The sequence below is a fragment of the Triplophysa rosa genome, linkage group LG17 (genome assembly GCF_024868665.1).
Source record: "Triplophysa rosa linkage group LG17, Trosa_1v2, whole genome shotgun sequence".
NCBI lineage: Eukaryota > Metazoa > Chordata > Actinopteri > Cypriniformes > Nemacheilidae > Triplophysa > Triplophysa rosa.
The window spans coordinates 9,915,289-9,930,326 of NC_079906.1; the positions used below are offsets into that span (position 1 = coordinate 9,915,289).

General features: G+C 37.6%; 1 long non-coding RNA gene across 1 annotated transcript; it reads right to left on the reverse strand.

The window, feature by feature from the left end:
* Nucleotides 1–1,484: 1,484 nt before the first annotated feature.
* On the reverse strand, nucleotides 1,485–14,292 carry LOC130568549 (uncharacterized). The gene is made up of 5 exons (XR_008964709.1): nucleotides 14,049–14,292; nucleotides 8,775–8,847; nucleotides 3,549–3,672; nucleotides 3,364–3,476; nucleotides 1,485–1,683 (listed from the first exon to the last, which is right to left on the reverse strand). It is a non-coding gene; the product is annotated as an uncharacterized LOC130568549 (long non-coding RNA).
* Nucleotides 14,293–15,038: the final 746 nt, after the last annotated feature.

Here is a 15,038-nt window from a genome sequence, read left to right on the forward strand (position 1 = left end):
ATGCATTTAAGAAAACCAGTTTTGTAGCCACAATGAACCTGTGCCCTTCACTGCTATGATTATCACTGTTGTTATCTAAGGAAAATAAAATAAAATTAGAATACAGGCATAGGCCTACATTTCAAAAAGCTTTAAAGTTTAAAATCGAAGTCACAAAGGTCCAGGAACATTATCTCACGCTGGGTTTGGACTTGCTGACATCTGTCTGCAGATTTCGTTCTCCCCCCGCTTGTGCAGCCATGACTCTGCTCTGCGCTCGGCTCTCCTGTATGATTCTGATTGACAGTTTTATAGACTGCAAGGAAATTGGTTTTAGTTACAATACAGCTGGTGTGCTCTAAGTAATGAAAAAGGGCATATGGCCTTAAAAATAGTGATAGAAACTGATTCAGGCTGCCCCCTTCTAACTCTACTGCATGGGTGGCAGCCATTTATTATTCATATGATGAAATGGCCAAGCTTGTTTCAATCTACTGTAACCTCTGATAAACGGCATCATCTCTGAATAGACTGTGGTCAGTGTAATGATGTTAGAAAACCGGGCCACCCCCCTGTGCACGGCCCTGGAAATGATAGACTTGTGAGGACTGACATTGTAATCGTGTCATGAATTATATACTCAGATACAGGATTTTGGCTCTTGACTCAAATTATATTACGTGGGGAAATTGTTTATTTAAAATGTTTTAAAAAAACATTGAACACTGCTAATGTTACTATACAGTAAAAACACGGTAACACACAGCCTTCATGGCTTATTTGCTTTATATTTTGGAACAAAGCTGCCTGCAAAAACATTTTTTTTTCTAAATTTGCGATCTTGTGATGTCATACAGGGACAAAAACACTAACAATTTACAGTACAGATCGAATATGACTATTTTGTGTTTAACGTTTTTGGTTACAGTAGTGGCCAAAAGTGATGCCCAACTTCGGAAAATGTGTTAATGCATTTTGTATATTAAAATAAAACTGATGTTCCCTGGTAGGCTGTAGTTTGCCTTTTTCGTCAAATAATTTTGTCAAGTAAATACCTTTACCAAGTTGTATTTTCTTCATTTTGTACCCGTAATATTATGATGGTTTATGAAGAGTAGAGAATATTATGAAGAGTTTATTTCCAAAAAAAGATAAAAATCATCTCTTTTTATTGTGCATCCCAATTAATATCAATCAGACTGCAGTTGGTTTGTTTTTATTTAAGCCATAATAATAATAATAATAATAAATACAGCTAACTAACACAATAAAAACATGATAACGCCAATCATTTTACTGGGATATAAGCTGAGCATATTTGTTCTCCACTGTCTATCAGTATCAGGACCACAGTCCCTCTTTACAGCCTCTCAAAGCTGAAAAGCTGGTAGTCATTAATGGAGGAATTCAGAGGCCCTGAAATCACACATCTCATCACCCCTCCCACCCAAAAAAACAAGACTAGAAAAAAACAGTAGACAGCAGAGGAAGAAGAAGGTGTTTATTTTCCAGCATTGGAAGCTGTTGAACAACTGATCAGCGATGGCAGGCTGACATTTCAATGGTTACACCCAGAGGAGCATTACATTACAGAAACTGCTGCCATCAGCCAGCAGCGAAATCAAGTCTAACACAGCCTGGAGGCTTAAGTGCAGATATGCTGTGCCAGAGAGTGATGGAATAACATATATCCTCAGAAATGAGCTAGAATGAAAGAAAAACTGTCAGGGATGGAGAACAAAAAGCCATTGTCTGTATAATGGAAGGCGATATAGTATGCTGATGGTGATTAAAACTATTACATGAATTAATGTGCTTTAACAACCATGCCTGTCTATACTGTACATAACATGAAAACACATGATATCCTTAAAAGTGTCATTTAGCAGCGCCAAGCAGAATTGCTAAGTGGACAAGCACAACATTGGTTCAACCAACTGTTTCAATATATACAGGCTTATCTTGATATAGCCATATTTCATATCTTATCTCATAAAGCATCAAGGCATTTTTAAAATAGCTTAAATGTGATGCAGGTATTGCAAATGTACAACTTTTGGCGATCTTACGGCAAATTTGACAAACTTGCTTTTCATTCTATTCTTTTTATTATAGCTTTTTATTATTTTTATTATATATATATGTATATATTATATATCATTTTTATTGTCATTCATTTTATCATTATTTTTTACAGTTAATATCACTATAATGTACATCTTTTGAAAATAAAAAAACAGAAATACCAAGTATTATTTCACAGTTTTCGTGGTTGCTGTGATTTTTTTATCTTCGTATGTCTATAGTTTTTATATTTTTATTATTATTGTTATGTTGTTGTTTTCAAGCTCGTTTTCAAAAAAAATATTTTACAGTAAGCATCACTATAATGTACATCTTATGAAAAAAATCACAATAATACCATGAATTATTTCACAGTTTTCCTGTTTCCTTCCCTTCTGTGATTCATTTTTTCTATGCTGCTTTCTTCCTTATGTCTCTGCTGCGTCTACTAATATGTATTTACTGTTACACCGTGTTTGCACCAGATGCAACAGGCGCGACGCGACACTTGGCTTGTTTTAATGGGTTTTTCGCATCGCCGCATCAGTGTGGACAAAATGTAAAATTATAATGGGTTCTATTTGTAAAATTGTAAAAATTGTAAAAATCATAGAAATACTTTTGAACTGAATTAAACATCACATTCAAATATAATGATGTTTGAAAACAGCACTTATTTTAATTTCTTATTTTGTTTGTATTTAGTTCAATATAGTGCAAAAATGACACCTTATCTTCAAAAATACATTTTATCTTGAACTAAATGCAGCCAGTTCTAGACAGCAGATAGACACGGTTTGGTCATGCACTATTTACTAACTATTTGACTATTTCTCTGTTCCAAAGCCTATGACTATCCTGCCCTGCATTGCATTATGGGATTGCATTATGCACAATGTATTTTATGCTTAGACGATTGTGCTCAGCAATATGCTGACGTTAAACTCTAATGAAATGATTCGTGATTCAAGTCTCCATCCTGGAGAACTAACCATATTGATTCGTGTGTCGTGCTTTTACAGTATGAGTTTCCATGATGGTTGCGATGCTGCCATAGAAGGTATGCATGCAGCGAGGCAGCTCACAAAGTTTTGGAACAGATCTTATGTTTTCATTTAAAGATTCTACATAAACGTCCAGTCCCATCCCTCAGCACTTTTGTTATAAGAAAGGCTAACTATTTTGGCCCATATAGGTATACAAATGAGGCACGGCAGTAGGGGGGACGCCATGTGAATGATTACACTGACTGATGTTGTTTACTTTGATTTTATTTCGCATCATTTACTCTGCTGTGCTGTAAACCAAACCTGTATTTACGTTTCTACCCCAGTGATCGTGAAGCGCAAGCCAAGGCCGAGACCTCTCGCAATGCTTACACAGAACTCACTCGGCTCGACCGGTTCTCTTCCAATCCCAACCACATGCCAGACCTATTGGAACAATCACCACGTGTTTACACTGGGCTGATGTAGATGTGTTTATTGTAAAGATGACAAACTTACACAGCATCGCCATGTGGCATTTGCCCCCTCTTTCTGTAACCCCCGCGGAGCGCTGATGTCCCCTCCTCGAGAAAACTCCCATCTTTTGTTTAACTTCTGTCTTTGCCAGCAAGCACGCAGCAATCTATGGAAACATATACGTCATCTGAACGGCGAGAGAGAACGTGAAGGTTTAGGAAAAAGTTAAATGCTTTCATGTGTATTTGAAAGTGTTGTGTGAACGCAATATTCTGCTAATCCAAATAAAATCAGGGCATCTGATTTCACGAGGCTGGGCTGGACGAAGGATAAAAAGCTGCTTTTTCAGCTTGAGGTGCTGAAGGGCCCCAAGACTGAACAAGCAGGAGTAATGAGGAGAGGCCCTTGTTTGTAAATAATTTGGATGTTCTGCTCATTCACAAATGGCAGTCTGATTTTCTTCCAGCATTCTGCTGTATTGATTCTGGCACAGGGACAGAAACCAAATGAGAAACAGATGCTGAGGAGCTCACACTTTCTCTCATTTGCTCTCACTTTGTCCCCTGTATGTGCCCCGAGAAATATTCAAACACTTAAAACCACACTGTAAAATGTACGACTGTCATTACATTACCGAAGAATATATCTAATTAAGTGGCATTTATTTTCATGACAAAAATCACAAGCACGCTGTTCAAACATGTACTGTACACACACATTTGTTTTTATACTTTCCATACACTCTCAATAAGGATGCGTTAAAGTGATAGTTCTACCAAAAATTACAATTTATTTACTCACCCTCACGTCATGTCAATCCTGTATGATTGACGCAGAACACAAAAGAAGATATTTTGAAGAATGTTGTCTAGCTATTCTATTGTGTCGTGGCCTATTGGTTAGAGAGTCGGACTCGTGACCAGAAGGTTGCCAGTTCGATTCCCAGGGCCGGTGGGTAACGACTGAGGTGCCCTTGAGCAAGGCACCTTACCCCTACTAGCCCCCCGGGCACTGCAGTGATAGCTGCCCACTGCTCCGGGTGTACGTGTGTTCACCACTTGCTGTGCGTGTGTTCATTACTCTCTGGATGGGTTAAATGCAGAGGTCACATTTCGGGTATGGGTCACCATATCTGACTAATAGGTCACTTTCACTGAATGGGTGCCTATGTTGTTCGGCAACCACTTCCAATATCTTCTTTTGTGTTTTGCACAAGTTCTACAGGTTTGAAATGACAAGAGGGTGAGTAAATGATGACGGAGAAGATCAGTGCCTTGACACATAACAATTAACACATGCAGTCAATCTCCAAGATGGAGCCACACCTCTTGTGGAGCTTGTGTGTTGTCCAGCAGTGTGCCAAGCAAAGGAAACAGCATCGACAGCCATCACGATTACATGCCAAAAGTGAACAGAGTAATTACTGAGAAATCAGTGTGAAACGCTGGACCTGAGAGACCACACCACACTGAGGCCGCAGTGTTCCTCATATATGTCCTGACGCTTACGCTCAGTGCGGCGTGGGCATTAGCTTCGAATGATTCAACTTCACAAACACTGGGCGAGGTTTGTGAACGGGCTCAAACAGTCTGCCATCTATGTGTGAGCAACGCTTAGCTCTGAGCACAAGTGTTAAATGCTTCCATATAATTCCTTTCTGAATCCTCAGCAATAATTAAAACACGTGTGCGTCAGGGTCTTGGTCCATCGCTAAATGGATGAGTGCAAGCTAAATGAAAAGCGAGCAATCGAGCGACCTGACACCTTGCACATGCGAGTGAATGTCAAAGGTTATCATTATATGACTGCACTGTTTATTTGTTCAAAAATAAAAAAAATTCTGTCATCATATATCTTTGCTCTTCCGAATTCACAATTGGTTCTAGTACACAAAGGGGGGATATTTGCAGATTTGTTTCAAATTGAATTATAATTGAACACATCCTTCAAAAAAGGACTCAAAGCCAACTTATACTGTATATATCATATCTTAAGCTTTTATAATGAACGACCTGTTTGGAAACAATCCTCATTTTTATTTGTACAGTTATTTAACACGTCAACACATCCACAATATGCTCCTGTTGTCATCTGTAAAGTAAAAAGCAATGAGCTTTTTTTACAAAACAAAAATAAATAAAATATATATTAAACATGTGAATATGCGGAAAATCAAATGCAATATATTGGAAGCAAATGCTTATATTTTTCAATACACAGCATGAAAAGTGATAATTCTGTACTGTAAAAAAAATCCGGTAAAAATGGTAATATTCCATCAGCTGGGGTGTCAGAAAAAAATGTGAAATAACATGATTACATGTTATGTTACACCCAATTCGTAAATTTACCCAAACTGCAATAAATATTTTTTTCTGTAAAATAAAATCGTAAAAATTACATTTTGTGCAGTGAACCGCACAAAGAGATTTAATTTAATTCCTGAAAAAATTAGATAAACTTTACAGTTGAGAATGTGTTGGTTTGTTTTTATAGCTCAATATTCTTGTGTTTGGCAGTGATAATGTTCAGATCTACACAGTTAACTTGATCTCGAGTGTTTACAGCCTGCTTTTGAAAGTTCCAATATGGCGGATGACATTACATAACAGTATAGAAGTTAACTAACGCTCTGTGTTTGGTTATGATATAGCCAACAATTTAATTTATATTTAATGTATATTCATATTAATTTAGACGAATATTTGATTGTATATTAATTATATTAAATTAAATTAAACTATTCAGAGCTATTCATTTTTTGCAGAGGTCTACAGAAGTTAAGTTTGGGCCACATAACGTTTGTGTTTGTTGTTGCCACTGAAACCATATATAGTGGCCTATAGTGATGTAAGGGGTTTTATACTTATATCAGTCACTTAAACTGTTTGATTTACGCTACCTTTGCTCTAAATCCTGTTTGGTAAAGTCACGTTACTTATGGCCATGAGATAATGTAAAGTATATAATATCATTGATGCATTCGCTGGACGAATGCATACAAGTATTGTTATGCTTTATATTACTAATCAGAGACTGTAAAATATGTATATTTAATAACGATTATTATACGTATTTTCCTTTGAGCTAAACTAATTCCTTAACTGAAATTGATGTTTTAAATAACTCGTTTCATGGATGTGATCTTGATAGATCTGGTGGAGAACCATATTGGGTGAGCTTAGCTCATCATTATTTTAACATGCAGCTAAAACCGCTACAGTGATGGGGCATCTATGAATATATTATGTTCTAGTATCACAAAGATGACACGCTGCACCTTTAAACATGACAGGTGACATAGAAATACACGAAAGGCTTCAAATGTTGCTAATTTTGTGTGACTACATCGTACGAGACAGCTCTGCGGAGATATGTGGGGCTGTGATGCTGTACGTGTGGAGTTTGTGCAGAGTGCAGCCATGAATCAAGATCCGGCCGTTTTACCACCGCGAGCCGTTTGTCAGTGATTGCTCTGTCAGCCCATCTGCGTTTTGGCATCGCTTCTCGCTCCATGCTTGTTTGTGTTAGACCAATACGTTTACTTTAATCAAAGAGTGTTCACTCCAGCATCGCTGATTGAATCCCCCTCCACCACCGCACACCCCCTCCACCTATAATCCCCCCTAATTCAACACACACACGCGCACATACTGTACACACACACACACACACACACACACACACACACACACACACACACACACACACACACACACACACACACACACACACAATCAGACATATAGGCCAAGTAGGACATATAAAGACTGATCAGAGCAAGATGTTTTAAAAGCTCTTCTGCATTTGGTTCATGTCAGACTGAACCGCTCCACTGTTCTGTTCTGATCATTGCATTTGTTATTAAAATCACAACAAAACTGTTCTGCCAAAGCCACGCTGGAAATCTCTGTTAAAAATGAACAAAGCAATGCATTAGTAAACATAAACATCAGCGTTCTTTGCTGGTTCAGATTGGTCACACAGCATTCCCTCCGTCCCCAATGAATCCCTTACTTCCTCACCCAGTAATAAAGGGCTGTGCAATTCCAAACAAAAATGTTTGGAATTGCAGTAAAACAGCTCAATAGAGGGGACTCTCAATAACTGAAAGCAGCATCATAAGCACACATCAGGGTTGCCAGATCTGTGTGACAAAACTAGCCCAAAACTATAGGCCAATGACCCCATCTCTAATAACAAAACTTAAATATGCCACCACAATACAGTACAAATGCATATTTTACATACCCTGTTATGCATTACACACAACTGCTTCTTTAAAACCACTGTATAGAAATTTAAATAAACAGTCTGTTTTCATATATATTTCATATATCATATCTTAAAAACTTGAATGATGATGAACAAAATCCTTCAACTTTGGAATAAAAATGGAATAAAACAACTCGCAGCAGCAGTTTAAAGTAACCGAATTGGCAACCCTGCCACACAAGGATCTATATGAATGTATCGATAAAGCTCTCTTAACCTATGTATGGTGATCGTATTCTTGTTACAAAGTCAACGTGTTGATGTGCTTGTTTGCTACAAAGTCAATGGTCTGGTGGACCCACGGGATTGGTTGGTTTTTAAATCAATACAGCTATATAAAATGTGTGTAAAATACTTAACAGTGTTTACTTTATCCTTATTACAAGTAATGGTTGATGTTTGTCATTTACCCGTGTTAAATCACATTTATAAACAAAAGTGTTATTCGGAATTTGTGGTAAAATGTTATATAAACGAAAATATGATATGGGTGGAAAAACGTGTTTATCTTATAAATATGAATAGTCTGAGGTTAAAAAACCAACTGCATCGTTTTTCTTTTGCTAAACATTGCAAATGGGTCCCGCAGACCTGAACACCACGCCACAAGGATTAAAGGTTATCTATAGGTAGTTTTCAACATTTTCTAAATATGAAATTCTCAGTTACACCAAATAAGAAAAAATACCATAGTGAAAATGGCAACTTTGGCATTCAGATGTTTTTAAGTGGTTGTTTTCATAGATTGTTTTCAAAGTATGTTTTCATAGATTTGACTGAAAGTGGAATTCATCAAGAATTATTTAAGCGTAGTGGTAACATTGTTTATTATCACATGTTGACAGCAATGTTTTGGTTTGTAATGCATTGTGCTATAACGTTCACCAACATATCTTAAATAATTCTGTTTACAGCTGTCTTTCTGCACAAATACTTTGTATTGAGAAGTGAAATATTCCATGTGAAAGTAGCACAACTGTGCAGTAAATTTACCCCTGAGTGCAGATCATTTCCGTTGCTGTGCCATTTGGTCTTGTAGGTGCTGATCTGTCGTTCCCTTAAAGGCCTGTCGAAAACATACAGGGAAAGAAAAAACACGCTGAATGACTATGGAAAAGGACAGAATTGGAGAAAGAATTACAGAGGGAAATGAAGAATTGGAAAGAGATAGCGCAAAGACAATAGACAATGAAAGTTTGACAGGTGCGAGAAAGATAAAGGCAGAGGAAGACCATATGTATCACATTAACTCAAATTTAAGACCAATAAAGACCTCAGTGCAGATCGAAACAAAAAGCAGATGATCATTATCCATTCTGGTGTGTTAGCCATTAGTATTCAACTATACAAAGCCTCTCTGATCATCAAGGAAGACAACTGTGTCAGGATGGACTAAGAGGAATTATGTCCATAGCTAACAACAAAAACCACACCTTTTTAATTTACTCTTCTGATGATAGCATTACGTGTGCACACAAACCATCTCATTGACATGGCTTGCAGATCACAGCTCTCTTAAACCCAGCAAAGAGATTTTTGGTCATCAGATGTATCCATCATGGAGAAGGGTAATCCCATAATGCACTGGGAGAAGTTCAGTGAAAAAAAATAACATTTCGATAATGTTACATGTGGATTAAAAATGTATTTGTGTGCATGTTTTTTTTTGCTTACCAAAAATAAATGTATTCAAGTGTGCTATTAGTTTACTTCTTTTAAACTAAAAATGAGCAAGTGCAAGTTTTTTGTTCTTCTTAGAAATATGCTTAAAATTACACTCATTATACTGACAGAAGTATACAAGTACATTTGATCTATACTTTTTTTCGATGGAGATATACTCTCTTAGTATACGTACCTGGTTTGTAGTTGTGTTCATTCTTTTGATTGCGTTGCTTAAATACTTTCCTCACATACTGTTATACATATGTCTTATAAAACGTATATGTTCAAGTTTATATAACGCAATAATATACAGTATAATATAAATAATATATATAAATGGTAAACTAACCATAATGTTAAGTTCACTAAAATCTTGCAATATGAAAACTACAAACCAGTAGTTTATGGAGAGCATACTTCAAAGTGTACTTTCGTAAACTAAAAAAGTATTAAACTTGTAAACAGTATGCTTAATATAAATTCAGTAGTATAGTTGCAGTTCAAAGAAAAACCTAGTTGTAAATTAGTTCTCTAAGTTTCCAACTGGCTGATCCTCTTAAAGTATACTTTTATTAACAAAAATTTGACAAGTTTAGTCCTAACAACCTGATCTCACAGAAATTCAAAACTTTTTTACGAGATGGCTAATTCGTATGAATTTGTACGATTTGAATCTTACAAAAATGTACAATTATTAGAAGAACGCAATACTGAAGCCCCTCCTCTAATCCCACCCCAAAACCTAACAACACTCACTGGCCACAAGAGCAAATTGGACTAAGATGTACGATATAAATACGATCGTACAAATTCATACGAATTAGCTACCTTGTAAAATAGTTACGTAACTAGTACATTGATTTTAGTATACTTACTATATAAAGTATACTTAGAAATATTTGAATTTAAGTATAATAACTAAAATGAGCTTGAGGTGCACTTATCTTATAAGGAATATTAGAGGACTGAAATAAATTTTCTGTTTGAGTTTCTGCCTTTGTAGAGCCTTCCAAATACATCACCTATATTACACTCCATAGAATATGTTGGGATTCACTAGGCTTTGAAACACAGCTTTAGAGTCACTGAACTGTCAACCGTCCTTGAATCACTGTTGCTCTTACCTCACTGAATAAAACAACACACAGTACTCTCCTCATTCTTCAATCATCCAGCTCCATTGATTTATCTCACAGATATTGAGCGTTGATTTTACCAAAGTCCCTTCCAGTCGTGATCACACTTTTTGAGTAATGGGGAGCGTGCAGTGGATTACTCCCCCAGAAACAGACAGCGGATTCCTCCGGACAAGATTTATGAATTCTAAGCAAGACAGCACATCTGTTTTTTCATCTCGCTGCTGAAAGATGTTCCAGTCTCTTGATACCATTTTTTATTGTCTAATTGCTTTTGCTCCCTTCAAACAGAACTTGGATATTACTTTTCGTGTTTGAGGCCATTAAACATTTGTTTCTCTTCCAATGCTAATTTGTCATCAGATCTGAAAGCAGTAGCCTATGTATTGTGACTCTATCTTTCCAACAAAGGGGTTTTTTGATCTGGCTCCTGGAGATCCAGTGCAGGGCTTAGCTGCAACCCGAATCAAACAAGATTGGATTTAGCTATATAGGGATGGGGCTATTTTCTGTAGGAGCAGGGTTGTCCTTCTATTTCAACAGTATAATGCGTGATGCCTTTGCTAAAATTCGTTAAAGCTAAATTGTTAAATTTAAGGTTTATGCTTTTTAAAGTTGATGCATGGTCTATTGTCTATTTTCCTATACTGTAGGAGGATAATTCTTAGAAAAAAATATTATAATAAAAATAATGACATGCATAAGTAAATCATTTTTAGTAAACACTGTGGTGTTCCATAAAAAACAAGAATTGTCAACTTTGATTTCATAATTACTTGTATAGTAATAATGTATAGTTTGATTTCACCCAAAAGAGAAATGATGAATTTAAACATTTTGGCTCAGTGACACTATCAAGACATTGCTTTGTTGTTGTAAGCATCCTAACCAGCCAGGCTCAGCAACCTTGGCTCGACCTATGGTGTGAGTTTGGGGCGGGGCTGTCGGTTTAGTTGACCAGGTGACAGGTGTCAACATTGTTCTACTATTGCACAGAAATGAAAAACAGAAACTGTCTTATTTGTTCATCTTTACTCTTAAAAATAAAGGTGCTTAAAAGGTTCTTCATAGCAATGCCATAGAAGAATTATTTTTGGTTCCACAAAGAACCATTCAGCCAAAGGTTCTTTGAAGAACCATCTCTTTCTTACCTTTTTATAATCTGAAGAACCTTTTGTGAAATAGAAAGGTTCTTTATGGAACCAAATTGTTCTTCTTCTTCTATGGCATCGAAAAACCTTATGAAGCACCTTTTTTGTGTGGTGGTGCACTGCACGCCAAAAGTGAAGCATCTTGTTCCTCGTTCCAGATAACTCGCTGGATTACTTGTTTTTTGTATCAATTCCATCATTTGTGTCTATTCTGTAATCAACTTGCACAAATAATTTAATTTGCTTTTGGAGTGTGTACACACATTATTATAGAGCAGTGGTCACCAACCCTGCTCCTGGAGATCGGCCGTCCTGAAGATTTCAGCTCAAACCCCAATCAAACACACCTGAACTATCTAATCAAGGTGTTCAGGTTTGCTTGATAATTACAGACAGGTGTGCTGAAGCAGGGTTGGAGATGCAGTCTGCAGGACGGTCGATCTCCAGGAACAGCGTTGGTGACCACTGTTATAGAGAATGTGAAGCTGATGTGAAGCATGTTACATGTTGCAGTGGCGCCGCCATCTTGGGAGGATAATACTCTCGCTATTATTGTTTTGCTATGTACCGTTACTTGTTTTGTTTGATGGAGAAATAGAAAGCGAAAGAACCATGGGCTTTTTCTGAACGACTCTGCGTAATGCGGTTGCAGTTTTTAACACAGCAAGACCGACCTACCATATTTCCTAATCAAACCAGAAAAACGCACTAGCAGCCATCCTTCCAAGATGGCGCAACATTCAACGCGGCGTGACATCGATTAACAAGCTCTACAGCTCTGTTCAGTCTGCAGAGGTGCTATGGACAATCAAATGTTGCAACATGCCTAGTATTAGGCTAATTTGAGGAATAATGACAAAAGAAACTCAATTTCCATTCAAAGAGTGGTAACGTATGGAAAGCCAGGTTGGTCTAGCCACACCTTGTCTGTGTGCTTCTGTTCCCTGCGAGTGAGGATCCAGCCTCGAAGCCAGCTAGCTGGCTTGGATTCTGGTTCATGTGGGCGGCAATAATGCAGTCAGCCAGCACATTTTCATTCAATATAAATAAAGATATTGGTGGGGACTTAGCCGTTTTGTACGAGTGGTCGTATATTCAACGTGCAACCGCATCGCACGTATAACCCAGATTCGAGACCTCTCGTGGAAACAGAACAGTCAGCACAAAAAGAGGAAAGAAAGATAATTCCGTCGCTGTTGGGCAAGAAGTGGTTAAGAGACACTCTGCCAGGTACAGAAATGAAACCGCTCTGGATCCGAACTGAACTAATTTGTCAGCAATACCATCTGCGCTGCTCCCGGTCTCTGGCTCCATGACAGGTTTCAGTGGTTGACATCCTACTCCAGTCGAACTGTATGGAAGATCTGAGCGTTTTTCATGATTTGGCCAGAGGGTAGCTCTGTACCTACCACCCACTTAGTAATCTCAGTGCTGGACATGGCAGTCTTCTGCCAATACCCCTCTTCATCATTCCAGCCCCTCCGCCCTTGCTATTTTTCTCACATTTGCTCCTTTTTTTTCGCATTCTCCGGTTTTCGTTCCCCTCACCATTTTGAGCTCAGGAAAAACACATATGGTTTCTAGCCCATGCATCAAACCGCATTTATGTGTGTGTTCTTTATTCCTGTTTGGATGACTAAAGAACTTCCGCACAAGCCAGATGTATTTTTATGTAATGACCAAAGGAATCTGCCGCAAACTGACCTGAATTCACTCACAGTTGTGTGTTTGGACAATATAGCAAATAGTTTAATTATATTTATATAATTGAATTAGATGTTGCAATTACAGCAAAACTACAGGAAAACTGATGATCATTTTTACTGATGCATTAAGGCAAAGGATGTAATTAATCCAAAATAAATTCCTGGGGCGATTGTGAAATTGTCAAACCCTTCACATACGCATTCACACACATATGATTCAAATGAATTATTGCAAACAAACGTTTGTTTTACTTGGTAGTGTGCATAGAGGTTTGTCTATGAAGCGTTTCCATTTGGTGAGTTAGCCGAGGCACCACCCAAATACAAGAAAAACACACACGCGTGCACGCACACACACACTTTTGTGCAGAAAACCACAGGGGTGTTGAGCTCTAATCTGGAGCCACAAGCCCACTTTAAACACATTCCCCAAATTATAGCCTCTGCCTCACCGACTGCTTTAAGAACACACCATCTTTCTCTACAGCACTACATTACAACATACATGTAACATACCTGCACTACAGCATAGTTACAAACTTATAGCTCTTTTGATCTCATCTAACAGGCACATCTCCTTTCCGCTCACATGAAATCTGGTACTATTACCTTTATATAAACAACCACTTCCCGGTTTTATAATCCGTCTGTTCTACATCTGCTGGTGTGGCCTTGAGAAGAGCTCTTCGCCAAAGCCTGCTACACAGCCTGGGACTGCCATGCGTTAGTTTTGGGTTCCAGGGGGACAGCAGCACAGACCCCTGACTTCTTGAAGGCTGGTATGCGGTAGAGTCCAGATCCTGCTTTCTGCTGACCTCGAACAGCCTTGCCATTGTATGAGGCTCCGTGTATGTACCGCCCTGAAATAAATGACACTGAATGCATAACATCATTGAACTGTGATGAATGCCTGGCAACTTCTGCCATGGTGGTGAATGTGGTGCTACTAAGAACATTTGTTGGAAATGAAATGTGGAAGACTGTGTAACACAAGGTAAAACTGTGATTTAAGATATTTAGTCGTATAGCAAAACAATACATCTCTATACATACATAATAATTTTATAAACATTTTTTTGCATTTCATTTCTCATTGTGCATAATGCTTACTTCTTATCAACTGTAAAACTGTATCATACCTTCATACTGAATTGGTGTGTGTCTAGCCTGAACATTTATTTTAAAGATCCCATCTGACAGATCAGATTAGTCCTCAAAACATGTTTTTCATGAATGACGTTAAAAAACTGGAATGCATTTATCCTGTTTGTAAAAATATCCAAACAGTGGAGTAATGTGAGAATTTGGGAAATAACACATAATAGTTTGCAGGCCAGTATGATTATTCTTTTATCTAATCCACTTATACAAGATCCTGTAACAGTTGTTCAGTGCGTTTTCAGTTTGTAGTCCTTTAAACAGTGCCACCTAATGGTCAACTGCAAACAGTCCTACTGTCTATCTACATGCATTAGAGAAATGAAGGATCATACATTACATCAACATATTTGAGAGTGGAACAAAACTATTTATAACCATCTATATCATGTATAGAGAGCTATATAAGCTTGCATCATTATCCTAGCTGATGACGCAAAC